Source organism: Triticum aestivum, chromosome 5D, assembly GCF_018294505.1.
Source record: "Triticum aestivum cultivar Chinese Spring chromosome 5D, IWGSC CS RefSeq v2.1, whole genome shotgun sequence".
Taxonomy (NCBI): domain Eukaryota; kingdom Viridiplantae; phylum Streptophyta; class Magnoliopsida; order Poales; family Poaceae; genus Triticum; species Triticum aestivum.
This window is the reverse complement of record NC_057808.1, coordinates 324764690-324772416: the sequence shown is the minus strand read 5'-3', so window position 1 is coordinate 324772416 and position 7727 is coordinate 324764690. Positions and strand designations below refer to the sequence as shown.

At 42.9% G+C, this 7727-nt stretch overlaps 1 long non-coding RNA gene across 2 annotated transcripts; it reads left to right on the top strand.

Moving 5' to 3' along the window:
- Positions 1-4128: 4128 nt before the first annotated feature.
- LOC123121485 (uncharacterized) lies at positions 4129-7504 on the top strand. Of its 2 annotated transcripts, XR_006459757.1 has the most exons (4): positions 4129-5847; positions 6604-6640; positions 6736-6842; positions 6926-7504. It is a non-coding gene; the product is annotated as an uncharacterized lncRNA (long non-coding RNA). The 2 variants fall into 2 exon arrangements; XR_006459755.1 differs by having other exon boundaries at positions 4129-6640.
- The last annotated feature ends 223 nt before the right edge of the window (positions 7505-7727 follow it).

The window sequence follows — 7727 nt, the reverse complement described above, 5'->3', positions numbered from 1 at the left end:
GTGTGCGAATCACGTCGGTAGAACCAGTCTCATGAACGCGGTCATGTAATATCGGTCTGGGCCGCTTCATCCAACAATACCGCCGAATCAAAGTAAGACGTTGGTGGTAAGCAGTATGACTATTATCGCCCACAACTCATTGTGTTCTACTCGTGCATATAACATCTACGCATACACCTGGCTCGGATGCCACTGTTGGGGAACGTAGCATTTCAAAAAAATCCTACGATCACGCAAGATCTATCTAGGAGATGCATAGCAACGAGACGGAAGAGTGTGTCCACGTACCCTCGTAGACCGAAAGCGGAAGCGTTTAGTAACGCGGTTGATGTAGTCGAACGTCTTCACGATCCAACCAATCCAAGTACCGAACATACGGCACCTCCGTGTTCAGCACACGTTCAGAGGATGACGTCCATCGAGCTCTTGATCCAGTTGAGGACGAGGGAGAGTTCCGTCAGCACGACGGCGTGGCGATGGTGATCATGAAGTTACCGGCGCAGGGCTTCGCCTAAGCACTGCGACGATATGACCAAGGTGTTAAACTGTAGAGGGGGGCACTGCACACGGCTAAGAGATTGTATGTTGTGCCTTTGGGGTGCCCCCCGCCTCCGTATATAAAGGGGGAGGAGGTGGCCGGCCAAGGGGGCGCGCCATGGGGGGGGAGTCCTAGTTGGACTCCTAGTCCAAGTAGGATTCGCCCCCCTCCTTTCTTCCACCGGAGAGGGAAAAGGGGAAGGGAGAGAGAGCGAGAAGGAAAGAGGGGGGCCGCCCCCTCCCCTAGTCCAATTCGGTTTGGGAAATGGGGGCACGCCCCTCCTCACATGGCCTTTCTCCTCTCCTCCAATATGGCCCAATAGGCCCAATACTTCCCCCAGGGGTTCCGGTAACCCCTCGGTACTCCGGTAAAATATCTGAATCACTCGGAACCATTCCGATGTCCGAATATAACCTTCCAATATATGAATCTTTACCTCTCGACCATTTCGAGACTCCTCGTCATGTCTGATCTCATCCGGGACTCTGAACAAACTTCGGTCATCAAATCACATAACTCATAATACAAATCGTCATCGAACGTTAAGCGTGCGGACCCTATGGGTTTGAGAACTATGTAGACATGACCGAGACACATCTCCGGTGAAAAACCAATAGCAGAACCTGGATGCTCATATTGGATCCAACATATTCTACAAAGATCTTTATCGGTCAAACCGCATAACAACATACGTCATTCCCTTTGTCATCGATATGTTACTTGCCCGAGATTTGATCATCGGTATCCTCATACCTAGTTCAATCTCGTTACCGACAAGTCTCTTTACTCGTTCCATAATGCATCATCCCGCAACTAACTCATTATTCACATTTGCTTGCAAGGCTTATAGTGATGAGCATTACCGAGAGGGCCCAGAGATACCTCTCCGATACACGGAGTGACAAATCCTAATCTTGATCTATGCCAACTGAACAAACACCTTCGGAGACACCTGTAGGGCATCTTCATAATCACCCAGCTATGTTGTGATGTTTGATAGCACACAAAGTGTTCCTCCGGTATTCGGGAGTTGCATAATCTCATAGTCAGAGGAATATGTATAAGTCATGAAGAAAACAATAGCAATAAAAGTAAACGATCATAATGCTAAGCTAACAGATGGGTCTTGTCCATCACATCATTCTGTAATGATGTGATCCCGTTCATCAAATGACAACTCATGTCCATGGTCAGGAAACTTAACCATCTTTGATTAACGAGCTAGTCAAGTAGAGGCATACTACGGACACTCTGTTTGTCTATGCATTCACACATGTACTAAGTTTCTGGTTAATACAATTCTAGCATGAATAATAAACATTTATCATGATATAAGGAAATATAAATAACAACTTTATTATTGCCTCTAGGGCATATTTCCTTCAGTTTGGACATCATATACACAATATTCAACACCATGTTCTTAGTTCACACATCATATATGTGAATGTCATCTGCTTAGTATATAAATCACATATGTAAATTATATCATGCGATCCTGGTTACTTGGATAACATGTATGTGAATTATGTCATGCGAACCTGTTTACTAAAGACATCATATAATTATCTCATGTCATCCTGTTTAGTTAGTCATCATATCTTTGAATTATGGCATGATATGATATCCAGTTTAGATAGACATCATATATGTGAAATTATGGCATACTATCCTTTTTAGTTAAACGATATATATATATATATGTGGGCTATTTCATGCCCTCTTTTTTCCTCGCTATCTATAGCATCAGTCTCTCATACAAGGTTTGTACATTCAACTATTTTCCTTGTTTATCAGCCATTTGAATTGGAGGGGGTGATGGTAGTATCTAGCGGAGTAAAAACATGGTCTTCAAATAAAACAGTGCTACCTCTTGGTGGAGATAGCACCCCGGTTGTACAGGCACAAGAACTAGCCCTACCATACATAACCTAGACTCTCATAGATTGTACCCCTACTCCGATGGACAAAGAACCAGCTTCACCCAATCTAACCCCAACCCCAGCAGATAGTAACCAAGTTCCAGTTGACACAGCACCATCTCCACCACAGAGCTCCCAAACAAGAGCAGTTAGCTAGTAAGGCAGCTCCAGTGCCCAAAGCGCCGGGACTACCACGGCGAACCCCAACTGCACCAGTTAGTACACCTATTCCTGTGGACGAAGCACAACCATCCATTCATAGTTTAGTATCTATCGCATTTGATAAGGTCTATGGTATCATTTTTATTTTGAAGTACTATATGCCTGCGTCTTACTATACTGTGTTCTTGTAGAACAAGTGCTTAAACCTGAAGAACAATTGTTCTCATTTAAGATTCCATTGCTATGGTGCATACTACTTTGCTCTTGTATCACTGTATTTATTCATACAGACTTATTTTTAAATTGAAAGATCCAATCAAAACTCCAATGGCACAATAGGTTTGTTTAAACATGTTTCTTTAACTGGTTTGCTCTTCTAAATTGCTCTGTTGATTTCAATTTCAATTGTGTATACAGTTGTCTTCTCATATTATGCACATTACTAGCATCACAATAGAGCAATAGTGTTGTCGTACATGTATACCCATGGACCCATCTGAAATCTTGTTATGTCATGTAGTTTCCACACTTGTATTCTTTCAATGCTGCTTTGTCTTGAACTGATATGATTTGAACTTTGTCTCTATTTTGATTTGGTAAGACAATGCAGTTACCATAGCACATAGATATATGTTTGTTTGATGCTTTTATTATGTGCTACTTCGCAATAGAAGACTTGGTAGTTTAATCATGTCCACCTTACTACTGAACTGGTTCACCAAAATGAGTTTCATATACTACATGCTAAACATGTTATGTGTCTGCTTGTTTCTTCTTTTAGAATGCTGACAGAATATTGGGGAAGAGTACCTTATTAAGCAATGGTAAAGGAAGTAATGTGGATAAGGTTCAGGATAGTGAGACGTCCGTATTGGTCTCCAACAAAGCTGATAAATCAGCTAAGGAAAACTTTCTTGAAGACAGTGAGACAACCCCAAAGTCATGTCTTGGTGCATTGTTCGAGTTATTGGCCACAACCGTTGGCACAATCTCTTCGAACTCACTGTCTGAATCAGTTCGGATTCTTGAGTCTCAACTAAAAGACGTCGATCAGCCGTGCTGCAAGAAGAAGCCGAAGGACTGAGGAAGTCCCTACGGAATTCAGATGCATATTGTCTAGTGCAACAGCAAGCCTTGGAGGATTTTAGCGCCAAACAAGAGAAAGCTAATAAGCTTGCTAAGCTTATTGCCAGCATGGTGGATACCCAGGATAACGTTTCTTGAGCTCTTCTGAAGTTGTTTCAGTTATGGACTTTTTTGTTGTCGCGTTTATTTGCACTGGTGGCCAATTTAGACGCCCAGTGTATGTAATATGTTGTTTTGTTCGCTATATTTGCACTGGTGGCGAACTTTGATGCCTAGTGGATGTAATCTCTACTTCTAATGTCTCAGTTGGTAGTCTCCGCGGTTAATTTTCGTCCCACACTTTCGTCCGGTTTTTTTTGTTGGTTATTTTTCGTCCCCCCACACCCCACCACACGCACGCACAAAAAAAACCACCCCGCACAAACACCTCTCGTATCGATCCCCTCGAGGAGAAGCCGTCGCCCCCATCTCTGGCTCCGCCGCTGCCGCCCCCCGCCTTCCCCTATCTCCCTCTCAGCCACCTCCACCACCCCACGCTTCTCCCCATCGCTGGATCCGCTATGAGATCGCCAAGGTTAGGCGGCGGAGCTCCACGTCCGCGACGCGCTCGTGCTCGTCAAGGAAGGGGCTCCCGATCGAATCTGCGCTCACGCGGCTTGTGTGCCATGGTCGACAAGAGGGGACCCTCGGCCTCGGCCATGGCCGCCTGCTTTGGACACGGGGTTGCCACATCCGACGCTGCCAGCGCCTCGTGGACCGCCATCAGGAGCTCCAGGTCCACCGCTATCGAACTCTACGACCATGGTCACCACGTCCACGGTCGTGATGGTCGGTTTGGTAGTCGTTTCGTTTCGTTCGTTCGTCTCAATCGTTCCGTCCCACCCCTATTCGCGCACGATTGGAAGGAATCGTCCCTCGCCTGCCGTTTCTATTTTTCTCTCCACCAAATCTGCCGTTTCCGATTTTCTCTCCACCAAATGAGTGATGTAGTCGCCCTCGATCGTCTTTCTCCTCTCCAAGGATCCTCGATAGCCTCTTCTTGCCACCATCCTATGGCAAGATGTAAGCATTGTGATCTCTTCCCCGAATTGGATGAAAGTGTATTTGTTGTGTACGTGTTCTACAGAAGGAATAAATCATGCAATGGAGTTTGTGTTCGAGGTTGCTGACACACAGGTAACAAAAGGTGGAATCCCCTGTGTAACTTTGCAACAGAATCCACATACCCGCAAAAAAAACTTTGCAACAGAATGTTCTACGTCCAATGTTGCAATCCTTCCCCAAGTGCAAGATCCACATAGACAGGTGGATGCTTGCACCTTCTTCGCATGCAGCTATAGGTAACTACTTCTCTGAGTCTCCTTCCTACATGTGGGCACTGTATTTTCTAGGTTGAAAAAACTGCAGGAGTACGTGGTGATTATTGGTCAGGCCAACTCTACTACATGGAAGGAAGTAATTATACAAATCCAAACTATGTTTGTATAAAGATCATATACTATTATCAATACTGATTGAGTTCATCATTTAGTCCGTGCAACTTCAATTCCATTATGGCCATCACTATGAGAAGTTACACCTATGCAAGTTGTATTAGTAAACATCGCAAATCATGACTATTGTTTTGGAAATTGACATCACAGTAGTATGCAACTCATCTCGTGATCCTGTGTTATGGGGGCAGAACCCATTTCAATTGGTAGCATGCCAACACATTTGATGGTTTCTGTTCAATGTTAAATCATAACGATTAGTGTCTTTTAAGATGTGTTTTCACTGCAGAAGCTTAACCATTGCAGTTTCCTGTTCTTGATAGACAATTTTGTTAAGTAATTTTTTCAATATGTAGCCCTCACTTGTTAGCTGGATGGTTCAACACATGCATATATGCCTTGGCCTGCGATCAAGTTCCAGAGTTTTGAAAAGAAAATGAAGTTTCAAAGTTACTTTCTAAATGTCTGATGCATCTCAAACTCTGCTGCTTTGCTGCTGAATGATGAAGAGGACAAGGAAAGGGTGGAGGAGCTCAAAGGAAACCAAAGGGGGGGTGGTGGAATTTGGAATAAACGAGGAGAGGAAGGGAGGTCACAGCCTCCAAGCCAACAGCAAATAAGTCATCACCCTTACTATGCAATGCCAGTAAATATATCGACTTCCTTTCTTTAGGAGCAGCTTGACTGAAACCAGTAAATCTATTTTACTCCATATTGCTGCAGTTTTATTACCAGTCCATATACACCTTTTTTGATATTGTTAAAATCAACATCTGTTGAGATATGAAATATCTTACTACTGATAAAAAACATGTTGAAACTCAAGTAGAAGTAAGCAGCTTTTTGAAGGAGACATGCCTCCTGTGTTGTGAAGAGCGTAGAACAAGTATATACATCACCATTAATGTTTTATTTACTTCCGGTTATAACGCTTCAGCTCATGTTTTGCGAATTTGTGATTCTTCTTATAATGTTGTATGTGAAAAGAACAGATGTACACTTAGTTTGCAGGACTGATGATGAAAATGTAAAATGGTAGTAAAATCAGTGTTCGACTTTGTACACCCTAAATATTTGTCAAAAGAATCTTGGTCGTTTGCTCTTTCTTATTGAAGATTATTTGTGCACAGATTAATAGTAAGATGTGACTGGGTTTTTGCCTCGTTGTGAAATGCATGCTGATGTATCTTTTTTATATATGTATCTCTTCTCTATAGAAACATAATGTCAACTTACATATTCAGGGTTTCTGTTTGGCCTCCTGCTCGGTAGACTAATTTAACCTGTCATTTTTTCGTTTATTTTTCAAAATTGCTTCTGTTCACATGATCATGAACATACAAGCTGTATATGTATTTTTTAATCTTGTGTTTTTTGTCCTCATTTTTTATGCCTTCTACAGGTGCGTTGCTAACAAAATTTTGTCGTACACGCTCCAGGTAAATTTCTGGACATATTATATCTATATGTCCTGTCTACGAGGACTTAAAATGCATTTCCAGTTTTCCGTCTACCATTTTGTAAACCTTTGCAGAATGGTCTGGGGAGGTTCGCAACAGTGTCTACTCATCTGATCGGAAATCTATATATGTTGTCTATCGTGTGACTATGGAATTGATGCGGAGGCACCCTTCTTTGCCTGTGAGTTATATTTTGTTTAGTTTGGTGAATCTGGTTTGGGTTTGCACTGATCTCGCTTACTAAGTTTTTTAGTGTATAATCAGTTTGTAGGTCCCACTATTTGATTAGTGGACACAACTGATGGGGGCATGGAGATGATGGCAAGGCATCGCGCTGCAGTGGCAGTGAGGAGGCCATCGATGAAGGTGGTGATGACAAAAGCTGTCTACAAAAGTGGTGCAGGGATGGGGGATTTGGGGTGGCGAGGGATGGGAAGGTGGATAATGACCATCGGAGGAGATGGAGTAGTGGCGAGATTAGACGAGGTCGCCTGCGGAGTGCGTGGGCAAAATTTCCTTTCTGGGTTGGCCGGGGGCTTCCTTGTGTTTGTGTGCATGCATGAGTGGGCCTTATTTCCAGCATCAATGGTGAACATGCATGGGCCAAACCATTTTGTTTTGCAGAAGGGGAGGGGAGAAAACAAAAAAAATCAGAGGGGGGAGGGGGAAGCGTACGTGGTGGGAGGGGTGGAAACCCTGGAAGCTGGGCTGGAAGGATCAGGCTGTCATGAAGTGAAGTTTATTTGTTTATAGTCAAGTGTATATTGTATTATTGTTCATATATTTGTTGAATTTGAGACGCGCATTTGTGCGTGCAAGGTTTTTATATCTTGAAATTATGAATATTGAGAAGTGCGAGCCTTTCTCTTCTAGAAAATTAATGAGTTGGCCCACACACCATTAAATAATTTGATGCACACATGCTTATTTTAAATGGTTAGAAAGCATAAGTGAAAAGTTCTTTTGAATTGGTTCCTCTATTGCATAGTTTGATCACAATTTCTCAAAGATGATTAGAATGATTGAAAGATAGAATGATACTCAAATTATTCAAATTTTCACGACA